The sequence below is a fragment of the Rousettus aegyptiacus genome, unplaced genomic scaffold (genome assembly GCF_014176215.1).
Source record: "Rousettus aegyptiacus isolate mRouAeg1 unplaced genomic scaffold, mRouAeg1.p scaffold_m13_p_3, whole genome shotgun sequence".
Classification (NCBI taxonomy): Eukaryota; Metazoa; Chordata; class Mammalia; order Chiroptera; family Pteropodidae; genus Rousettus; species Rousettus aegyptiacus.
Genome location: NW_023416306.1, coordinates 26,620,416 through 26,644,793, shown reverse-complemented (window position 1 = coordinate 26,644,793; position 24,378 = coordinate 26,620,416). Strand labels below are relative to the sequence as shown.

Genomic DNA, 24,378 nt, shown 5'->3' with positions numbered 1-24,378 from the left:
GCACATCCCTTAAAACCCACACTAAGACACCAATAAAGAGGTAGCAGGTATAGTGGAGGAAATATTGGGCGAAAAGTCAGGAGATGTGCATCTGGCTGACTATATGCCCAGTTACTTTTCTCTACTGGGTCTTAGTTTCTCCATCTGCAAAATGGGATGCATCGCACATGTAGCCTAGGCATCTAGAAACTACAGCCTGCAAGTTGGCTGCCTGTTTTTGTAAATAAAACCATGCTGAGACAAAGCCAGTCCCATTTGTTTATGTATTATCTGTGGCTCAGCTACCATGGCAGAGTTGACTGGTTGTGATGGAAACCACCTGACCCACAGATCGAAAATATTCACTCTTTGGACCGTTCAGAAAAAGGTCGCTGGCCTCTGGCTGATGAAGCAGATGCTGCATTCACCATTCCAGGGTGTGCTAAAGGTATCCTACTGCCAGCACTGGGACTCTCCTCCTTCCTCTTGGAGGAGGGGTGGTCGCAGTTAATGCCCCCGGGAACAGTCCTTAGCCCATGATGGATGGAAGTCAGGGGTCACTCTCCAGCTTTCTCACTTTGCAGGTTGGAAAATCCTGAAAAGTGGATTTTTTTTTTTTTAATTTTTAGGTGAGGCAACCCTTGGTGGACCTCGCAGATTGCAAGGACCTTGTCAGCTTACAATCCCTTATTTTTAAATTTTTTATGCCTATAGCACTTGGTCTTCCTAGGTAGTCTCCCGCCCAAGGACTAACCAGGCCCAACCCTGCTTAGCTTTTGAGATCGGACAGGATCCAGCTTGTTCAGGGTAGCATGGCCATAGACATGACATGTGTTTTGTGTTGTTTTCTAGATGGCCCCAGAAGAATTGCACCCCAAATGAGCATAACAGTAGCCTCCTCGTCACCACACCCTGTATTGACTTCCTCCCCTTCTCTGTCTTCCCTCTCCTAGCAGTGACTTCTAGGTTACATTCTTCCTCAGACCTCTTGCACTCCGATCTTGGATTCAGGGTCTGCTTCTGAGGGTGTGCCATCTAAGACAGAACATAAGTTCTAAGGCAGAACATGAGTCTGGTGCACCTTCTGCTTTCCCCCTTTTGACTGGCATCCTACTTGCATTAAGCTACATACTGACTTCTGAGCTTAGATGAAATACCACAAGACAGCACATGGGACGTGCTTTCCTGAATGGTCACCACAGTGATGGATGACACACCCTGGAAGTGCAGGGGAATTTGTTCTCCATGTGGTGCACCTTGACCATCAGGAGGAAACTGACAGACATACATCCCCTGCTTTCCCCATTCTTGGACTTCTGTGAAGTGTTGTTTCTTTTTTCAGACCTTCTGGGGGAATTTTTGTGTGCTAGGAAAGCCTACTTGCCAAGAGACCTACTGTGTTTATTTGGTACCTCACTGAGTAGCTGTGTGGTGGTTACCTGAGTAATGACTCAGGCATTTTCTTTTGTCTCACTTCCTAATTTTTTTCTTAACCCTAACCACCCTGAGTTTGTACTTCCTAAGGAAAGTCCCCGTTCTATACCCTTCCCTCAGGCTCTGCTTTCTAGAGAATGTGAGTAAGGCAAGGAGTTGGTTTAAATATCTTTAAGGGCTCTTTCAGTTCTGATATACTAGACTTATATTAAATTGTATTCTTCACATACCTAGGGATAAAAAATATCATATATCTACTGTACTGGACACAAAGCACCATTTAATTCTCATAGAGATTAGTTTCTGAGGTATGCTTGTTACAGTGGTAAATCAGACTAACAGAGGATGTTATAATAATAAATATTAATAATACTTATTAAGTTCTATATGCTAGGCCTTAAGTTAAATATTTTAAAGGTTTTAAGTATTTAATCCTTGTAAACCTTATTGGGTTCTATTATTGTCCTCATTTTACATAAGAAGAAAATGAAGTTTAGAAAGGGTAAGCCACTTATCCTGAGTTCAGAGTAAATGGTCAACCCAAGATGTGAAACCAGGTTTGAAAGATGCCAAAGGCCATGTTAAAAATTATTTGCTTTACTGTATCTGATATAAAAAAATGTGATACTCTTTCAAAACTTCTTTGGATAGATACTTCATCAGTGAAGATCTATGAATGGCAAGCCCATGAAAAGATGTCCAACATCATTAGTCATTAGGAAAATGCAAATTAAAACCATAATAAGACACTATCACACCCACTAGAATGGTTAAAATTAAAAAGACTAACCATACTTGGCGTTGGTGAGGGTGTGGAATAACTGGGCTCTCATATACTTCCGATGGGAATGTAAAATGGCACAGTTAATTTGGAAAACACTTTGGCAGGTTTCTTAAAAAGTTAAACACATTGACCACATGATCCAGCTAATTCATCCTAGGTATTTAGTCAAAAAAATAAAAATAAAAACATACGTCCACACAAAGACTTGTATACAAATGTTTACGGCAACTTTATTTGTGATAGCCCCAGAACGGAAATGGCCTAAATGTCCATTAGCAGGTGAAGGAGTAAACAAACTGTAGTATGTCTATACAATGGAATACCACTCAGTAAGAAAAAGAAATAAACTTATGATACATGCAACGACATGAACGAATCTTAAAATGATCGCGCTGAAAGAATTCAGACAAAAATGAGTACATACTGTATGATCTCATTTATATAAAGTTCTAGAAAATGCAATAATAGCACTAGAAAGCAGGTCAGTGAATGCCTGTGTGTGTGTGTGGGGGGGGGTGAGCAGGGAAAAAGAGGTGAGAAGGATGGAAATAATGAAGGAGCATGAGGAAACTTAGGGGTGGTGGTTACGTTCATTGTCTCAAACGGGGTGATGATGTCGTGGGAGCGTACAGGTCAACTCTTAACAAATCACACAGTTTAAATAAGTGCAGTTAATTATAGGACAATTATTGCTCAAAAAAGGCGTAAAAACCAAATTCTCGAATAACTGCACCCACAAGAAGTCGCATTAGAGATTTACTCTTTTTCATCAACTTTGAGATTGCCCATGGAAATCAAACCAGTGCCGAGGGGATGAGCCGATTGACCTTGTCTTGGCTGACTCTGAGGAGAGGAGGTGAAGATGTAGTACTCGGTAATTTGGGGACAGTTCCTTGAGCCTCAGCTTTCTCATTTCTAAAACGGGAACGTCTCTTATTGTCCTGCATTCCCCATGATTTGAAGAAAAGCAATCTTACTTTCAAGTGTGAATGACCAAACGTCCCCATCTATATAACAAGCATGTACCAAGTACTTGGTGGCAATCCCACTCTCGGATGCCATTAGCCCATCCTGGGGGTGGGGATAGTGCTGGGAGCTTACATACCCCACCTCTGGAATTGGCACAGCCCATCTCCCCTTCGGTCTCTCAGCCCGACTGCTACTCTGTGGCTTTTTTCCCAGACCCTGTTTGGCTGGTCCTTTAGAACTTATTTGTGACCTTCCTTCCCACTTGCTTTTGATGGCCCAGTTGACCTCATATCTTCCTCTGTGCTTTCTCCGGCTCCCCATGTATCTTCTGCCATTGAAGAACAATAGGCTAGACCTGACCATCCACCCCAAGACCAAGGAGAGAAATCAAGAAGAGCGGATCCTCTTATTTAAGATCTCCCCAGCCTTGGGGGGACAGACCTAGACGCCCTGGGACCTCACAGTCTGGTGGCAGAGACAGACATACAGGCTTGTCATCCCAGGATGCACCCTATGTGATGCTCTGTGGTAGAGGTGCCATGTGCTGTCCCAGGGATACGGGGTTGCAGGGAATTTCGCAGATGAGAAAATGGCACAGCTGGATTCGGAAGGATAGGTGAACACCTGCCAGGTGGAAGTAGGAGGAGAACATTCTGACAGAGGACACAGAATCTCCTGTCTCAAGGGCAAAGGCCTCGGGGCACTGGAACACTGTGAACGCTTTGAAGTGACCAAAACCCAGCATGAGGTGAGGCCGAAAGATAAGCCAGATCACGGAAGGAAGCCTTGGTGTGCGTGCCAAGGGCTTTGGGTTTGAATCTGGGGCACTGGCCTGGCACTGAAGGGTTCCGAGCCTGGGAGGGACAGTCGCAGCTCACTCTGGTGGGGCAGAAGGGTTCATTCATGTGCTCTTGCTCAAATCTTCACCGTGAGTGTTGTTCTCTCTCTAGAGCAGGGCCTTTTAACCGCGCGCCTCTGACATTTGGGCAGGGCAACCCTTTGTTGTGGGCAGCTGTCCTGTGCCTTGCAGGATGCTTAGCAATAGCTTCCCTGGCCTCTACCCACTGCATGCCAGCAGCACTCCTCCAGCTGTGACAACCAAAAATGTCTCCAGACATTGTTTCTGGGGAGGCAAAACCGCTCTCATTTAAGAATCACTGTTCTAGAGGTTTATCTTTTTTCTTTATAAACGCGCGCGCACACACACACACACACACACACACACACACACACACAGAGTCCTCCCTGTATTTGTCCTCTTCCCTTCTTCCAAGGCCTGGCAATGCCTGGCTCCTCGGCTTTCCATGAGGTACATGGCTGGGCGGTGCCCTTGGCTCCCTGCACAGCCCTTGGTCAGTGCCTGTGCCTCAAGCTACCTGCTCAGGGGAGCCCTAGCTAGGCTGGCGGCGGTGAGCCACCTGGTAGCAGCTCTGTCCATCTGTGCATCAGGCCAGCAGGGCACCTAATCCCCTGTGGGGAAGACCACATGGTGTTGAGGAGACGCCTGGATGAGGTCCCACCTCGAGTTCAGCTGGGACCAGAACTGTCCAAGCCCGTCGACCCTAACTGCTCTGTCACTCAGTCCCACTGTCCTCTAAGCTTACAGCCTGGAGGGACAAGTCAGCTCAGGAAGCCTGCCAGGGAGAGGGCACCAGGCTGGGGACAGAGGGCAGGTGGTGGCAGCTGGAGGCCATGTGACCGCTGGAGGGTGTGTGTGTGTCACAGGGAAGAGCTGGGCTGCTGGCTCATTCGCGCGCTCAATCTGAAGTCTCACATGACTTCTCTGTGGGAGTTTGGGTGGCAGGGGTGGGGGCTGGGGGGACGGGGAAGGCTAAGAGGCGTGAGGGAGGGGGAAGTGATTTTAGGATCCAGGATGGAAATACAAAATACATTTGTGAATCACAAGCAGGTATTCATCACATGACTCCATAGGCTTTGCCAATGCAGAAATCAGGCTTTGGTCACAAGAGTGTCTCTCACTCGGTGCTCTGTGGAGGCTGTGGGAGCTGAAAGGAACCCTAGGATTGGGTAGGTGGTGGGAAGCCGGCCATACCACTGGCCTCCATCTCCCAAAATGTCAGCAAAACCAGAACACAAAACCAGTCCCCAATTCCAGCGCTTTCCACATGCTCATTCATATGTTATTCTCATGACAGCCCCATTTCCCAGTGAGAAAACCAAGACCCTGAACCACTCCTCCGAGTTCCTCCCTCTTCCTTCCGCATGGCTCCCAGGGTTTAATCAGATTTCGTGTTTGTCGAATACTTCCCCCGTCAGCTCCCTCCACCTCACGCCCCAAACAACGCATGCTGCTGGCAGGTCCTTCTTGCTGGCGGGATGCAGCGAGGGGTTTGAAAATCACCCTACCTCCAGTGGAGAGGAACCCCCAGCCAGAGGGATCAGAGACGCAGGAGAGCGGGGCAGGCAGGTTTTAAGTGGCCAGGCTGAGCCTGGGCCTGGCCAGGCCTCGGAATGCCTGCGAGGCTCTTAGCCCTCAGGAATGAGAGGAAAGCCCCAGGGTTCCTCCAGCAGCCCCACCCCACAGCTCCCAGTGGGCCAGGAGCTTTATTTAGTTGTGCTGAAACCCCACAGACCTGGATCAGGACTCCTAAACCCATGTCCTCACCATCCAAGAGGACAAAAGCTCGTGAGCAGGCTCTGTCTCTCCGGGAAGAGAGCCACCTGCCTCGTGCTTGCCGAATGTTTCACCTCTAGGGTTACCACTTTCAAAATAGCACTCAATATATTTAATCTCATTACATAAGCAAGATGTGTTTAGTGTAGAATATTTGGGAAGTTCAGAAAAGTAAAAGGAAGGAGGTTAAAAATTCACTATTATCTCACCAATCAGAGACATCCACTGCTCAAATTTTGATACATAATTTCTCACCTGTTCTTGAGTCATGAATATGTGCATAAGCTCTAAAAAGTAAAACCACAGTAATACTTTATATACATTTTTAAAAAAAATTATCGAGGCATAACACGTAGCAAAGGGCACAAATCTTAAGTGTACAGCTCAGTACATTTTTACGTATTATTGCACCCATTAGACTATCACTCAGATCAAGAAACAGAACATTTCCAGATCCCAGAAAACTCTCCCCACCATTTCTCACTTCATCGCCAAGAAGTAGCCGGTGTGCTGACCTCCATCATTCCAGATTAGATTCGCCTGTTCCTGAGAGTCACACAAATGGATTCACAGAGTATTTACTCTTTTGTGTCTGGCTTCACTCACCCAATCCGTAGCATTCACGACAAGACTTGGCCTAGAAAAGGCGCTCAACATTGGCACGTTAACTGTATATTGGATGCATGTTGAGTAACTGGATGAACGGGCGAGTGAATGAACGAGTGAACAGTCGTTGGTTATGGGGTGGTCTCCTGTGTTTTCCAGTGACCCTCTGGTGGTCCATGTGGAGATGGAGAGCACTTGGTGGCTTGTGTAATAATCCGGGCGAAAGTAGAATAACCTGAGCTGAAGGAGAGGCAGCGGGGAGGGTGAGGAGGGAGCAGGTTGCACAGGCCTGTCTGCTTTCTGCTTGGCACTCAAGAGGGTTGGGTTGGTGCCCCATGAGCAGCAGGACTGGGAATATTTTTAGAAACCCCATCAGAGCAGCCACTTGACACAGTGGCTGCCTCATTGTCACCATGTCCCATGGCTAGATACAGAGCCCCCGTTCTGGGTTAACCCCCTGTGCTCTGAGCCCATTCCCCCCTACAGAGCAGGTGGCATGGGGTGATGACCAAGCGCACTGTGAGAGAACATGCGTGTCCCTGGAGAGTGCTCCACTGGTAAGCGCAAGCACTTGTCTCCTGAAGAAATGGTTGCTGTCATCCTGCACCCCAAGAAAGGCATGCTTACTTGCAAGGATCAGAGTCATATCACAGCCCCGAGCAGTGTAGTCTCCTTTCCTGTTTAAACATCTCAAGGTTGGAAACGTCTCAAGGTTGGAGAAGACCCCTCTCTCGCCCCTCTCCCCGTCTGGAGCTTGAGCCCCTTTGACATTCTTTCCAACATGGGGCTCAGCTTTTGTACTTTTTTTTTTTTTTTTGCTCCTTTTCTGTAATCGTAACCCTAAACGCAGCGACCATGATCTCTCACCTATTCTGGTCTAGCCACCCTCTTTCTCCATTTGCTCTTTTTCCCTCTTATCCATCCCACCCTGCAGTCAGGAGTCAGGTACTCTGTAGCCAGGACAAAGTGGCTGGACATTGCAGGAGAAGGAGGAATATTACCGGAGAGGGATGGAGCTATGGTCGGCAAGAGAGCGTCGCTGGGCCACACTGGTGAGAGGAGCCATGGAGAGTACAGTGGGGGCGCCACCCTGAGGTGCTGCTGGGGGTAAGAGGGACAGGGTAAGAAGCGCTGAGATGACACAGGTGGGCCTGATACCAGGCAGGACCTTATTAGTTTATGAAGACTGATTGCCCTTAAGGTCAGAGAACATGAAAAGACATTTTTCCAAAGAATACATACTGATGGCCAACAGACATATGAAAAGATGCCCAGCATCACTAATCATCAGGGAAATGCAAATCAAAACCACAATTACATACTGCCTCCCACTGATCAGAATGGCTGTTACCAAAAAGTCAACAAATAACAAGTGTTGGCGAGAATGTGGAGAAAAGGGGACTCTTGGGCACTTTTGGTGAGACCGCAAATTGGTGCAGCCACTGTAGAAAACAGTACGGAGAGTCCTTAAAAAAACTAAAAATAGATCTATAAAACGGCCCAGAAATTCTACTTCTGGGTATTTACTCAAAGGGAAAAACACACTAATTTGAAAAGATATATGTACTTGTATGTTCACTGCAGCATTATTTACAATGGCCAAGATGTGGAGACAACCCAGGTGTCCATCGATAGGTGAATGAATGAAGAAGATGTGGTATCAATGTACAAAAGAACATTATGAAGCAATAAAAAAGAATGAAATCTTGCCATTTGTGACAACATGGATGGACCCCGAGGATATTAAGCTAAATGAAATAAGTCAGTCAGAGACAAATACTGTATGATTTTACTTATATATGTAATATAACAAAACAAAACAAATGAAAAAACAAAACAAGACAAACTCACAGGAACAGAGACCTAAGAGATGGTTACTAGAGGGGATGGGGTGGGGTTTGGGGGAAAAAGGTGAAGGAGAACATAGTCAATAATATCGTGATAAGTTTGTGGCGACAGATGATTACCGGAATTAGCGGGGTGATGATATTGTGAGGTATAAAAATGTTGAATCGCTATATTGTCCATCTGGAACTAATGTAACTAATATAATCTTGTATACCATATATACATAAATAAATAAATCATTGCCATTGATTCTTTTCCTTGGGCTGATAATGAATGGATTGTGGGAATAAAGACGAGCAGGGAGGCCCTAAGTGTTTTTTTCTATTACTCGAGACACGGTGGTGGCTTTGGAAATGTAGGAAATCAGTTCTCGATGAGCTTATGAGCTATTAAGGTAGAAGACTGTCATGTTGTAAACGTCTAAACCACAGACAAACAGGCCTCGAACAAGCTGTTAGAACAGCCAGTGCCGCTTATTGAGAGTATCTGTGCAGCGTGTGACCTGGCGTGGTTTGTTAATGCCGTCCCGGAGAACAATGACATTTGAGATCAGCAGTATTTTGGGGTTCCACTTGGAAAGAGTCCATCCCTCAGCTGACTGGTGCTGTCCCCTGTCCTCAGTCGAGGGGGAGCAGTAACATGACGGGGCACCTGTGCCCATCTGCCAGCTCAGATAAGGGCCAAATCACAGGGTCAGTAATGCCTCCTGGGCAGAGACATGAGCTGAGCAGCTGTCCCTGACATGCCAGTCAGGACAGGTCCTATTACCAAGGCAGCTAGGTCATCACCGGCAGTGTGAGGTCTCCTATGGTCAGACGGGTATGTGGATGTCACAGCGATGATCAGAGGAAGGCAGGGGGCCTGTTCTTGGTCCTTCACATATATATAAATCCAGGAAGCTGGAAAAAGAGGCTGTTAAAAGCCAGGATAGAGGATCCTCTCAGCATCCCCTGAGGCCAGAGGAATAGGTCCTTGGTGCACTCAGGGGCCAGGCGTGAGAAAAGAGGGGAGCCGAATGGAACAATTATTTATTGCAGTTAAATAATTCCTAGATTGCAGAACATCTCCAAGCTTCATTTACTTCTTTTGTAGAGTGAGTAAAATGAAATGAGGCATGCAAAATGCCCCATAAATTAAAGGATTTTATATGAATCTCAGGCATTATTTGCTCCAGAAATTTTTGTTTAATATTTTTATCAACAAGTTGGAAGAAAATACGGGATGCAGGCTTATCAGATGCACACAGAAATTAAAGCTGAGAGGGCTAGCTGAGATGCAGGTAAGGGAGACCTCAAATTGTAAGATCTAAAAACCCTATACTACCCTGGTTTCTCTCCCCTGGGTACTATCTCTGTGTGACCCTCAGGAAATGCAGCTCCCCTAAAGGAGTTCCATCCTTCATGATGTGACTGCTGCCTCTCTCTAACTCAGGGTTTCTTTATCTCAGCATTGTCGACGCTGTATACCAGATCATTCTCTGAGCACTGCAGGATGTTTAACGGATCCCTGGCCTCTATCCACTAGGTGCCACCCCTCTTCCCATTGTGACAACCAAATGTCCCTGGGGAACAAAAACGCCCCTTCTCTAGCTTCATTGCATTTTTCCGCCTGCATTGTATGTGGCTCTGGTCACATCGAAGCACACGTGGCTACTTAAATAAGCAAAGCTTTTCCACATCCTTCCTACACCTTTGCACACATAGATCTCTCCCTCCAACCAACCCTCCCCGTGCCTTTGGAGCCCCATAAAATTCTGTTCGCCTTTGAAAACTCATCTCAAGCATTGCTTCCTTGAGCGCGTTGTCCCTAAAGCTCTCAGATGCCAGTGTCCTCACAGCATACGTCATCTGGAGTCCTGGCTGCATGGTTTTTTTTGTTTTTGTTTTTTGCATGTGAATGTCCCTCCCACTGGACTATAAGCTTCTTGAGGACAAATGCTGGATCTTGTTCATCTTTGGTCCCCAGAGGTGGGCTCAGTAAATCCTAATGGAGTAATATTGTTTAATAAATTACTACTGGCTAGTCACAGGACATAAAATGCTGGAGTCCGAATGAGGACGTTTCCTGGATCTTAATAAAGCAGAGACTCTAGTACTCCATCAGGGAGCTCAGCATCAATGTCATCTCTTATGCAGAGAAAAACCAACTTATTATTATTTTAGTCTCCAGGATGCTAGAGAGGTGTAGGAGAGTTTCCTCTGGGAAAAACCTCTTTCAGACTCCTCCCTTGAGAAAACACTGGTGTGGCTGCAGTACGCACCACTGCTGAAGATGGCCGCTGACTCCACCCAGACTTTTGCTTGCGCCCCTCCGGAGGAAGGGACTTTACCAGGTCTTTCTTAAATGCAAATATGACCCCTCCTGTCCGGGAGCAAAGCCCTGCCATGTAGCTCCCAGTACCCTTGGCTACGGGACTTTCTCCAGCTCCCCTCTGCATTGTCAAAATGGGAACAGACTGCGCAGAAGGAATGTGTTTGGTGCTGAGCCCAGAGCCGGGGCAATACTCTGCAGATCCAGACAATCTGCTCCGCTCCTCCCAAGGAGAGAGGAAAAGCTTTTATGACTTGCTGACAACCAAGTCAGCAGTGGCAAAATCTCTGGATGACCAAACCTAAGCAAAGCAAGAAACGCGTACTACACACTGAGGCATCTTGAAAAATAAAATAAAGAGCCCTCGGTTTTAAATGCCCCAGCTTCAGTGTGTGTGTGTGTGTGTGTGTGTGTGTGTGTGTGTGTTGGGGGTGGTGGTGATGTGTATCTATATAGTAAAAAACCCCTCACTGACTCTTAATAAAAAGCCGACAAGTCCAACCTCCATGATGCTTGAACTGCCTTGATGGTCCCTCCTGACCCTGTCCCCCTTGCTTGGGCACCTTCAGTGACAGGGACTTCTCACTTTTAGATAGCTCTGTCTAGTAGAAAGCTTTTGGTTACTCTGATGGCTTACCCTTTTGTCCTAGGTCCAATTCTTTGCTCCATTTGGAACTGGTCCAATCCTTCTTCATCAGGAAAGATTTTCAGAGGCGACTACTTTAACACCCAAATTGATTCTGGCTAAATAGACCCAGTTCATTCAACTGTCCTCCCCGTGACACAGTTTTGAGCCTCCTCCTTTCTTGATTACTCTTTTCTTGTCACCACAATAGGTAATACAATACCCCAGTTGTCTGTAGTTCTCAGAGAGTAAGTTATTTGGGATGGACAAGTTTTCCAGAGTGCTAAGGACTTATCTCTTTAGCAACACACTTTTAAAAAGCACGATAAAAAGATTTCAAGCATGCAGGAGACAGGTTGCTTTTAGAAGTGCCCATCTCTGCCAATTCTCTCTGACATTTCTCATCACCCCTGACTTCGTCTCTTGACACTTCTCTCCCTTCCCCTCCCTGCACCTCTTTGTATGCCACCTGCCAACAAGACTGGACTTTCTGTGCCATCACTGAAAAAAACTAGGACCAAAGAAAGGAAGCCACAGAAATCAGATCACACTTGGACATGCAAAGCACTTTCTAATGACCGAATGCTTCAACAAAGGGAAGGGTGACCCCAGCTGGGAGCAAGCTCTCCACCAGGAAGGTGTCAAGCAGAGGCATTTGGCAGGGTGCTCCTGAGGTGACTGCACTCATGGATCTGCTTGGGTTTGGACTAGGTGCCCGTCGCCCCCCTAGTCTTTCTCAGCTCTGTGATTTCGTGACTGGAGTTTTATTTGAAATGAGGACTCCTGAGTGTCCTTGTGACAGTGTGAGAGAGGGAATAGTTCCATCAGTCAAACATGTTTCAGTCATTGTCTATGGCAGAGCTGAGCCCCTCGAGAAGAGGCGATGGCGTGCGTAGCATGGTGGCAGGCGAGAGGAAGGAGGGCATGACTCTGTCTCCTCTGTTTGGAAGACTTAATGGATGTGGGGTTTGAATGCCCACAAGTCAGTTCTCTCTCTGTCTCTCTGTCTGTCTCTTTGTCTCTGTCTGTGTCTCTCTCTCCCTCAGTTGGTCCTCTAATTGGTCTTGGAGTGCTTACAGCTCTAAAAAGTGTAAGGGTACAGTCTGGGAGAGTGTCCTGGAACTATTTGCCAAATTCTTGAACATCGCAGCGGCCATAGGACTTCTCATAAGTGTGGAATGTTAGTGTTTTTACAGAATCCTTAATCTCAGGTCTGGGAGGGACCTTTATGTCATTCCAATCCAGCCTCTCAGAGGCTGGAACCTGCCTCCCTTCCCCACAAGGTGTCATCCAGCCTCTGCCAGAATACCCCAGTGCTTGATTAAAGGAGATGATGGACAGAAATTATCTGCCACTGACAGGTAGATAAATGTCTCTCTCCCTTTCTTTCCTTTGAATGATAGGAAACATCCACCTTTTGAGACAACTTGCTCCATCTTTGAATGGCTCTGACCTGAAATCTCTTCAGCTGGGTGCCCCATAGGGTATCTTCTTATTAACCCCCTGGTGTCTGTGGAATCAGGTATTATTTATTACTACTGCTTATGATAAAGACTAACGGCAACTGTTTAATGAGCACTAACCCAGGCCAGACACTAGGTTAAGTGCTTTATAAACTAAACACAAATGTTGGACTTACAAAAACTCCAGACCTCATTGGGTTACACCTGGAAGGTCTCCCATAAGTCACTGCATCTATGTTATAGAGTGTGAAATCCAGACTCATATCTTAAACCACCAACCCTAGTTTGCTGTCAATAGATGAGAACAGAGGCTATGGCCACAAGGATTTCTGGACATGCCCCTCCTCCTGGTTTCCAGGATGCCAGTCCTGCAGGAACGTAGTTAAAGGCGGTGGCTGCTTCCCCCAGGGTCACCCAGAGAACCTCCTTAGAACTTCTATCCCATCCAGAGCCAAGAGACGGGGCCAGAGAGGGAGAGTCTGTGGAGTCCAGGGGGTGGAGGGCCATCTCTGGCCCCTGCGGACAGAAGAGAGAGTTTCAATGACAGTTTCAGGGCAGGACCGTTCCCTGGAAGCAGAGCCTGAGACAGGGAGTTGGGTGCCCATCGTTTATGGAGGGAATGCTTTTCAGGAGAACCCTGCAAGGGAGGGCGGTGGGGCGGCCAGATGGGGGGAAGCGGGGGAAGGGATGAATGCAAATGTGGTCGAGGGCCCGCCCACCACATAAAATATAGGGCGTCCAGTTACGTTTGCACGTCAGATAAACAAAGAGTAATATTTTCTTTTTCTTTTTTACTACAAGTATGTTCTAAATACTGCATGGGACATACCGATACTAAAAATGTATGCTTTATTTATCTGAAACGTGGATTTAACTGGATATCCTGTATTTTAACTGCTAAACTGGGTAACCCAGTCTAGGCTGACCAATCAGCTCTCTTTGCTCCAAACTGAGGGGTTTTCTGAGAACTTTCTGTGCTAAAACCAGGATGGGCAAGCTGGGGTGACTAGTCATCCTAGCGGTGGCCTGGTCCTTGGGAGGGATAGAGGTGGGCCCGGTGCCCTGGAGCCCGGGGTGAGGGGCTGCCCTTTTTCATCCCTGTATTACTTGGTCATTGCCTGTGCTGAGTGTGATTGTCGGGTAGGTATGGGGAGAAAGTTATAACCTCCTGGAGAGGCAGCTGCTGTCTCCTGAGAGCAATTCCCCTGAGAAAGGTGGCAAACTGGCTACCCTGACAGCAGCCAGGGCCTGGGGGCATGGGCCCCCGAAAAGGCACCGCAACATTTACGGCACTGTCTGTGGCCCTCCAGCTTTGAGGCGATACTCCACCTTTCAGGAGAAGGGGTGAGAACTAAGCCTGACTCCAGTCCCACTGCTCACGGTGCGTTTTCTTCTGTTCCACGCTGAGTGTACGGGTGATTCCAGCACTGACCAGCCTGGGACGTGCTGCCATGCTCACAGAGCGCACTGAGGAGGGGCTCTCACCATTAACTGGGAGAGAGAGGTCCAGAACGCCCTTCACAGAGGGAGTAATATCTGCGCCAGCTCTTGAAAAGGGGTGGCAATTTGGCAAGGGCTGGGGGTGGGGAAGACAGGTGTTGGGTGGCAAGAGTGTAGCCAAAAGCATGAAGGTCACAGTCAAAGAGGTCGTGGTGTACAGGTAGGCAAGGTAAAGAGGTCTTCTCTTCCAGTCCTCCTAGAAACAGTTACCTGGGGCTTTTAATTCCTTTCCCACAAACCAGTCCTCGCCAGGTTTGCAGATTCTGGGGCAGGTTTCATCTGAACTGGCAAAGCCTCTGGCCCACGCAAAGAGCTGGATGATTTATTTTATGACTGAAGCTAATGCTCTGGAAACGTGCTGGCGGCCCTACTGACCTGGGGATGCCCGGGCACCTGGGGAACGTCCCAACTCCTGGTGAGGGAGGCCCCGCCACCCGGCCTGGCCCAGATCCATGGGAAGACAAGCTTCCTTCTCACCTTTCCAGTATATCCTGAAACCAGAAGCTCAGTGACACTGGCTCCTCTGTCACTGCTCTGGGATTTCAGCTCTGACTGCAGCAGGACACTCACACTGCTGAGAAGCCTGAGAAGCTGCTGGGACAAAGGTTCAGGGAGGGTCAGCTAGGGAGAGCGACGGGCCCATCCCAGATCGGTGACCCCGTTTCTGGGCTGAACTTGGCTGGGGAGAGCTCAGCATCCGAGCCTTCCACTGGCCTCGCGGTTTCTTTTCAGATCTTGGCAGAGGAAAACAGGACCATTAAGCCCTTATTCAATCGCTTACTCGCGACCATGAATGTGTCACTTGGCCTTGCTGAACCCTGTCTCACATCTACACTAATGATGAAAACATCAGCACTAGCAACTGGTAGCATTTGCCAGCCTTGGAAACAGCACCGTCACATAAATTCCCTTATTTAAACTCTGCAAATTATGAAGTGGTGAGTGGGATAGGTGGTATTATTATCTCTGTTTTAAGGAAGAATAAATTAAATTCAGTATAAACAATGTGACTTGCCCTAATGTTCCAGCTGCTAGGCTTTGGGCCTCCTGACTCTGGGACACCAAGGAGATGATAATCTCTTATCAGAGTCTCCAGGAAACTCGTGAGCCAGTCGACAACTTCAGAGTCTTGAGGATGAGGACCTGGGGGCATTTCGTTTCCATGAGTTTTCTGACACCCACAGAAGCAGGGCCAAGGAGGGCGAGGTGTCCTTCGATTGGTCCTGTTTCTGTTTCTACTGCGGTCCGATGCAAGTTCAAATGTCAGCGCCCTTTCCTCTTAGAAATACAATAAAAATATTTCATCCTGAAGCTACAGTCCGTATTGATTGTTGGGAGGAATGAAGTAAGATCTGTCAACATGGGGTTTCTGTGGGACCCGTTAGGAGCGAGAAGGAAGCAGCATGGAAGGTGTGAGATTTAGGGCCCGGACACAGTCTGTAGCCAAACACATGGATTTAAGTCCTGGCACAGACACATACCAACTCAGTGAATTTAGGGCAGTCACCAAGTTATCTGGGCCTCCATTACCTCACCTGGAACCGGGGTGCAGGCAGGACCCCCCCCCCCCCCCCCGCACTGCTGTCAGTGCTTGACTACCATGGGCACTTCTTATATGTTAATTCCATTGGTTTCTGCCCCCCAACCCCCTTTATAAGTAGATCATGCGTGTAGGAAGTATAAAACCCTCTTTCATCAAAATAAATCTGATAAAATTAATTTTTTAGCTAAAAGAATAAAAGCCCCTGTGTAAACTATGAATGTATTGGCTTATTTTCATCTGACTTTGATGGCCACTCCTCCTCAAATAACACACACACACACACACACACACGCACGCACGCACACGCGCACACACACATGCACGCGCACACACACATACACACACACCCCTAACTAGAGAAGAAAGGCCTGGCTGTGACAGTTCCAGCGGCCTGCCTACATAAACTTGGAGGCCATTATGGAGCCCCTGGGATTGGGGCCCACCTCCCACACCTCCCCCCGCCCCCCTACCCCGTTAGCAGGCACAGAATACAGCCCGGAGGCCCAGCACTTGGCCACACCGCCCCTCTGCTGTGAGGACAAGACTCCAGTTGTCCCCAGAAAAACTGTAAACACAGCCTGCCAAAGACCTCTCTTGATGATTTCTTCTCGGGAAAAGAAAGGAAGGAAATCGGAGAAAGGAAGGAGAAAGAAGAAATGAAAGCAAAATGATGGAGGGCAGGAAAGATTCCTGGTACAAGTGTGAAATCAAAATAATAGACTCAGGATGGCGAGATGCATGTGAACAGAGTGTGACGTGGGCAACCCCCACAAATAGACCTTCCGTTAAAAATAGCCTTTGTCTAAATGTGGAAAGGGTGTAAATATAGTAGCGGTTTCGGCTTACTACAGAGCGCCCCAGCTCCAAGTAACAGAGGCTTATTATAGGACGCGTGCGTCAGCAGCAGGAGAGAGGGGAGGGCAGGCAGACAACCCCGGGGTGTGGGTACAGTACCCACCTCACTGCAGGGAGGGGTCAGCCAGCCCGCAGCTCCCCGCTGTGAAGTGGGACGCGGATTGCTCTGAAATGCTCTCACAGAACACTGCGGGGCAGAAAACTCCAGCTGAGCTGGGAAAGGACTGGCGGAAGGGAGGAAGTAAAGAACCACCGCGCTGTAAAGGATCTGGGGAGGATTGTCTTGGAAACGCTGCTCATTTTCATCTGGAGTTTCACCCGGCAGTGCATTCACTGTCCAGCAGGCTGCTGGCTCCTGACACTGCAGGAAGTTTCCAAACGAACCACCAACCTGCAGACAAATCAGTTTCCTCAGCCCTGAGCGCAGGGAACGAAAGCCCCAGAAACCTGTGAAAATGCCAGAAAAGAGTTTGATTCAAGTCTTTGGGGGGGGGGGGGAGACTTTAGGTTTTTAGCTTCATGTCTCTGGTATCGTTTAGTAGGTCAAGCAGGGCATGGTGGCTGGATGACGGATTGGACAGCTGGGTGTGGTGGAGGGCGACCCTTTCCTGATCCAAAGCACAACCCAGGGGGACAGAGCTGTTCCGTGGGAAGCACACTGCTCTCCATGCTCTGGATGGAGTGGCCAAGGGTCTTCTGCCTGTGTAGGTGCTGAGACTGGCTCTGGCTGCATGTTTCCCATCTAGCCCCTTTAGAAGGCTCTCATTTTCCTCCTAATCTGTCACCCTTTAACCCAGGTCAGGTCATCTCTCCTCCTGCTCAGCTCATGTTCTTGCATATATCACGTTGTATCACAAACAGCTACACACACACACACACACACACACACACACCATTATTCAACTAGAAGTCTGAGGCTCATATGCCAGCAACGGCCCTCACACTCGCTTTGTCCCCGCTCTGGCCCCTTGCTCCCACTGTGTCTCTCCATTTGCAGGCTATAGGCCTCTGGCTTCTTGTCATTCCCTAGCCTTCAGCTGGGATCAAAGACAGACTTGGTTCCTTCAGGAGGATCTTCAGCTTCTTCTCAGGCATGACTGGGGCTTGCTCTCTGGTTCTGCCAGCTTGGGTGACCAGTCACTGATTTAGCTCTTGCCCCGGGACTGATGCCCTTACCATTGCTCATCTGCACCACTACTTGAGACTGGTCCTGTCCCTCCTGCCTCTCTCCAGTATCATCTCAACTCCCCTATAAAGCACCTTTCTGAAATGCAGGCCCAATGATGTCACTGCCCCACTCAAAATGCTGGCAATGGCTCCCTATGGCCTATAGGACGAAGTCCACACCTTGTAAAGCTTGACTTGCCCCCCATCTGTTTCTCCAGCTGTTTGTCCTGCCACCTTACACCATGCAGTCCACCCACAGGCTCTGGAGATGAGCTCTTCCCCCCCAGGGAATATCCCTTATTTGTGCCTCTGCTGGAGACCGGTCCATTTCCTTAGGCTGCCACACTTCTCCAAATTTGTGCACATCAAAAGCCTACCCACCTTTCAAGGCCCCAGCTCCAGAAAGCCCCACCTCTTTGGGAAGCCTTTCTGGATCTCTTCTCCCACAACCACTGTATCTTTTTTCAATCCTACCCCAAATTCTAAGTCACTTTTGTATGCTTGGAAAATGAGTTGAGGCCCAGTACCACATGTAGCTGAAGTGACCTCCCATGTACTCCAATGGAGCCTTTATATTTCCCTCTCAGGACGCTTATCCCTCTGTGTTGAGCCGCCTGATTACCCAGTGGCCTCCCTGAATGGACTATGACTCCCCTAGGGCAGGGTCTGGATGACCTTGTTGTCGCTGTATCCACAGTGCCTAGCATAGTACCTGGTTTATTTCACTAAAGGAAACAGGCCTCCAGGGCTCTCTATTTCTGCAAGCAATGGACAGAATGTTTGTGCCATGTTCCCCACCCCCCAATTCATATGTTGAAACCCTAATCCCCAATGTGATGGTATGTGTAGATGAAACCTTTGGGAGGTAATTAAGATGGAGCCTACATGATGGGACTCCTGCTTTCTCCCTCAGCCACAAAAGGACACAGCAAGAAGGCAGCAAACCAGGAAGAAGGCTTTCACCAGAACCTGACTACGCCAGCACCTTGATCTTGGACTTCCAGCTTCCAGAACTGTGAGAAATAAATGACTGTTGTTTAAGCCACTCAGCCAATTGCATTGGCTATAACAATCCAAGCACATGAAGACAGAAGTTCCTATCCATTTTCAGGCTCCTCTGCTATTTTCCACTGACCCTGCCATTGGCCTGCGACACAGGTATAAGGACCACGCACATACAACCCTGAGATGCTGGGCCTGGAGTAAGGAGAACTAGGTTAGAGTCTTACCTCCGCCTCTTCCTAGCTACCTGCCTTTGGGCAGTTTCCTGGGCTCTCTGAACAGTTTCCTGGGCTGTGAAAAGGCATAACACTGCTGTGAGGATTAAGTGAGGGAGTCGAGCTGAAAGCATCTGGCAAATTGTACAAGGCTCTCCAAACATCGAGGCCATTCATACAGCCCTCACCCACTTACGGCTGTGCTTTGGAAAGCTGCCCAGACACCAGTGATGTTGACTCCAGCTGCCATTTGGGCCCATAAGAATATCCTAGAAAGTACTTTTGCCACCTCTCTGTGTTAACAGCTTGAAATCTCCAGACACTTCTGGTTACCAGAACCCTTTTGAGTACACGAAGGTTTTCTTCCTCAAAATTCTTGAAAAGAAAATAAGCTTGAATGGCAGTCAGAACTGGCAGAATTTGGACTCTCATTGTGAACTGAGGAAGGAGGCTGTGAAAGGAAATGGGAAGAAAGTGGATATGCTGATAAGCAGGCTGGTGCTCTTCCAGGTAAGTCTACCTGCCCTGGCCCCAAGTGGCCCTCCTGGGGTTGGCTGGATCTGCAGGCTCCCAGGATACAGAACTAACAAACGGCCTGGAACACCTAGTATTTGAGCAGACCGTATCTTCTGCCCAGAAGGTGTTAACACAGGGGACAGGAGGGTGTTAACACAAGGGAAAGAGCCAGCCTGTCGGGTCAGCAGGGCCCAGCTCCAGCCTCAGTCTTAATAGAGTAGATTTGACCAATTCTCCTAACCTCTTAGAGCCTCAGTTCTTCATCTGCAAAATGGGGCTTGTTTATACAAAAACCCATATCTAATGTGATTGTTTATGAAAATCCCAAGCACAATACCTGTGCTCAATAAATAGTAATTGAGATTGATTCTAAATGGATCTATCCAGACTAGTATTCCGTACTGCCGGGAAATAAGCAAAGACAAATGGCTTAGAAAATGGAAGTGTTGGAGTAGATGTTTGTTTAAATACCTCCTACATAGGACAAAACAAACTCCATAGGGCAGGCTAAAAAAATTTGCCATGGGAGCAAGAATTTGGGCAAAGGACAAGAAAATGGATCTCTTGTAGGATTTTACTAGAAGAATCAGGACCTCAAGTTGCTTAGCATCTCAAAAATTTGTGTTGTAGCCTATTATATAGAAATTCGTATAGCTAGGATGCAATCAATATATGTTTCCAGTTGACACACACTAATAGAGTTATATTGGGGGGTAACTTCTGGAAATATCTCTCTTCATCGGCTATCTATAATCAATCTATACTTCTCCATGTATATTTCTCTCCTCTGTCTTAATTTTTCTTATAAATGCACACATACATGATTTCATGCAATAAATGGCCATATGAGTAGGGGGGTTGGTGTGTGAGGGAGAATACAAAAGCTCAGATTTTGAAAAAATAAAATTCCTGGTTCAATCAGTGGCTCTGCATTGTATTATCTGAGCGGTACGTTGGGGAAAACACAGCTGAAGAAAGGATAATACCCAGACATCTATCTACTCAAAGATGGTTGCAAAGATGAGAGATGCTGTGTGTAAAATGTTTGGCATAGTGCTAATAATGTCATTGTATAAATTCACATACACATACACAAAAATTCTTAACCACATATGCAAATATACCCATTCATATACATGCACACGGACAAATAAGCATATACACCTACACATCTGCACATTCATGCACAGACAGAGACACAGGGCATGTGGACCTTTGCTATATAACTTAAGCAAGAGGTGACAAATATCGTATTGTCCTAAGATGTCAGTGAGCGTGAGTTCCTCTAATGTTCCGGGTGAGGAGACTATGGGTGTGGGACACAAGGCTGGCTCCCGCATTGGAGGTTTGGGGCTGAGACCAAGTACCCGACATGGATACCCAAGTGAAAGATGTCAGGATGGAGTTGGTGTGGTGGCCATGAGAATATGCCTTGTAAACAGGGAGCCAAATTGAGCAAGGACCCCAGCTGCCATGCACTCATATTTGAGGTCATACTTCCTTTGGGCTGTTTCCAGCCAACCAGTGATGGAGTGTGGCAGGGATACTAGGGCATGTCTGTCTCCAAGGGACAGGGGCTCCCCTGACAGTTTACTTCAGCCTGAGGACTCCCTGACATCTTTCCTGAACCCTCCTAGAGCACAAGACAGTCTAGCACGCTTCTGCCCAACCTTCTTTCCCTTCCTCCCACATCTGAGTCGGAGTTTTCTGTGGTGCGGCGGCTCTCCCAGCCTCTCCCAGCTCACTCTCCATTTTCCTCCGGTGTTTCCCCAAGTAAAATCGTTATGTAGCAGTGTCTGCTTCTGAGACCAAGGGGAGTTTGGAATCCCAGGTCACAGAGGAGCTTAGGACTAATAAGTGCCAGGAGCTCAAAGAAGAGAGAACTTAGATTGGAGTCCCTGATCGCGCATGCTGGACTCCATTTAACCTACACAACCACACTGCCTGGCAGCGTTGATTAGCACCCTGTAAGATAAGGAGACCTATGTTCTGGAAGCTCTATGACTAACCCAAGGTCACAGGATCAGAAAGTCACAGAGCCTGGTCAGGAACATAGCCTTCCTGACTCCCAAACTCCTGCTCATCTTTGCTCCGTGTTGCCCACTGGACATTTTACCTAGAGCTTCCACAAATATGATGTCATATCCTCAATTTCCCCCATAATGAGGCAGAGTGAGTTCACTCCATTCCACAAATGAGAAGCTGAGACTCAGAGAAGAAAGATCAGCTGCCCCGGGTCACTCGGTTAGCAAGTGTCAGGGCAGGAATTATAATCCAAGTCTCCTGTCTCACAACCCTTTTGTTCCCCTTCCCCACTACTTTAATTCCTGGAAAAAAACAAAAAGCAGAACAAAACGAAACCCCCTGGAATCGCCTGTTCTACCTTCCACTCCCCACAAATTCTCATTTCTCCACTCTTCCTGGGAGCATAGGGCAAGGGAGGGCCTGCCTGGCTGTCCCTGGTACACAGCAGCCTGGGGTCCAGCCTGGGGGTGTGGGGAGAAGCTCCTGCTCTCCCCGTTGGAAACCCGCCCTCTGAGCCTTCTTCCTTCTTGCTTGAAAGTGCTCTAGAGTTTCTGTGCTCACAATGCTTTTCTTTGGAAGGCTGCCCTCTGAGGGTTGCCATGGTGACTATTTTGGTACTGCATGCTAGAAAAAGCCGAGGCACCTGCTGGTCACACCACCAAAACTTGTCTCTCTGAAAAATCAGCAGATGGCATTTGTCAGAAATTCCTACTTCTTGATTAATTTGGGGAAGAGAAGAGTGTGTGGCGGCGCCGATATCTTTTAACCTGGACTGACGGAGTCAGAGTTTGGGGGAGGATGTGAAAGCACTAGGCACAAACTCCACGAGCTTCCTTTGAAGTGCTGGGTTGTTTAGCTTCCCCAGAGAGGCCGAGCAGTTTGGTGAGTCGAATTCTAGCAGATGAACACAAGAGGAGGACCATGGTGTTGGTTTCCTATTAAGAAGAGTTGGAATTTCAGGGCCCTTTCTAGAAAAGCCCATCCCTCACTTCTAGTAACGTACATGAACGCCCAAACATACCTTCGGTTGACTCTAGGTTTTTTGAAGTGAAAAACTCCTGAGTTTGATTCAAATCTCATCTCTACCACCTATTAATTGGATGACCTTTAACCAATCCCTCAGGCCGTCTAAACCTCAGTTTCCTCAACTGTAAAACAGTGATGACGATAGTATCTCTCTCACAAGATTGTAATAAGGATTAAATGAGACTGGTATTATTACTATTATTTTTATTAACTAGAATTCAGTTTAGGCATGGAGGGATTGACCAATCCATATGTTCATGTAATTTTTACGTATAACTGTGCTCATAAAAATAAATCAATTAATTTCATTGTCTCAGTGTAGGTAGTTACATTACAGTTGGAGCAACATAAAAATTTCACCCAAACTTGTGTGTGCACATTGTCCGGTGTGTCTCTAACTTAATTGTTAACTCGTTCTGCTTTTCTAGGAGCTGGTATCTCCCCTCTCTCACATTCTAGCTTGCGCAATTTGCAACACTGTTTGTTCCCAGTGTGACTTAGCAAACTTTGTAGTTGTCAGCTGGTTCCATAAGCGTACATTAATTTTGGGCTACGTGCTTTCAAAACCAGTTATGTAGTTTTCCACCCTTCTTTCACCTTTTGAGTCTCTGTGGAGAACGAACCTCTGGTTCCATAAGGAGGCCTCCCGATAAGTCAGCGCTGGCAGAACTTGGGCGACCATTCTCCCCTCCTGTGGCCATGACAGACATTGCTAATCAGTCATTGCATTCTTCCACTGAGCCACAAAGGCCCTGGGAACCTTCCTGAAGTTAGTGCTGAAGGTATCTACTGCTAATTCATCAGAGTTCGCACAGGAAAGGAAAGGAAGTCTTCATCAACTGGGGTGTAGGGGAAAGAACACTGGAATGAGAAGCAGGAAAGCTAATGCGGATCCCAGTTCTGCCTTTAATGAGCTATGTGAACTGGGACTAATTATTTTTTTCTCTGAGTTTCCATATTTGAAATGAGCTGAAAAGAAGAGAGAGAGAGAGAGAGAGAGAGAGAGAGAGAGAGAGAGAGAGAGAGAGAGAGAGGAAGGAAGGAAGGAAGGAAGGAAGGAAGGAAGGAAGGAAGGAAGAAGGAAGGAAGGAAGAAAAGAAGGAAGAAAAAGGAAGGAAAGGAGAGCGGGAGAGGGAGGGAGTAAGGAAGAAAGAAAAAAAGAGAAAGGACCTGAATAATCTTTAATTCCTTCTCACTCTAAAAGTCTCCCTACTCTCACCATCTACCCCACCCACCACCCCTCACCACATACACACTCTCTCCCATCAGGTGGGCTTCCAACACACAACACAGGCTCTGATCTGTTCCTTTCTGGGACTTGTCCAAATGATCAGATGTTATCAAACATCCTGGGGTGGCTGAGTGCTAAATAAAACATTCTCAGATGCTTAGAATTACCAGATCATAGCATTTCTAAGCGGAAAGTCACCTCAGAGCACACTGAGCTGAATCTTCCATATTAAAAATGAAAAAGACTGGATCAAGAGAGGTTCAGTGACTTCTCTGAGGTCACACAGCAAGTTACTAATTTGATCTGGTCTCCATCTGGAGATCCATCAGGTCTGAGACTAGGTCTTCTTGAGTCATGTGAGCTAGGCTCAATGGAAGAATTCAGTTCAGAAGTGGAACAGGAGGAAAGGGGGCTGCTCAGGACACACCCTTTCACCAGAGCGGCAGTGGGTGTGTACAGCTTGGGGGTGTCAGAGCGTGAGGTTTTGGTGTTCAGTGCTCAGCGTGTTTGGAGAACTCCATGGTGTCTATGCCCAGGAGTGTTGCCAGTGTGTGGGGGTCTTTGAAGATGTAATTTCACTTTGTGGTTTGGGCATCTTCCTGGCTGGCTACCTTTATGCTGCACTCTTTGGCTGTCTTGGGGATT

The 24,378-nt window shown here is 47.5% G+C and overlaps 1 pseudogene; it reads right to left on the bottom strand.

Moving 5' to 3' along the window:
* Positions 1-684: 684 nt before the first annotated feature.
* On the bottom strand, positions 685-803 carry LOC118600613 (annotated as a pseudogene).
* Between the last annotated feature and the right edge of the window lie 23,575 nt (positions 804-24,378).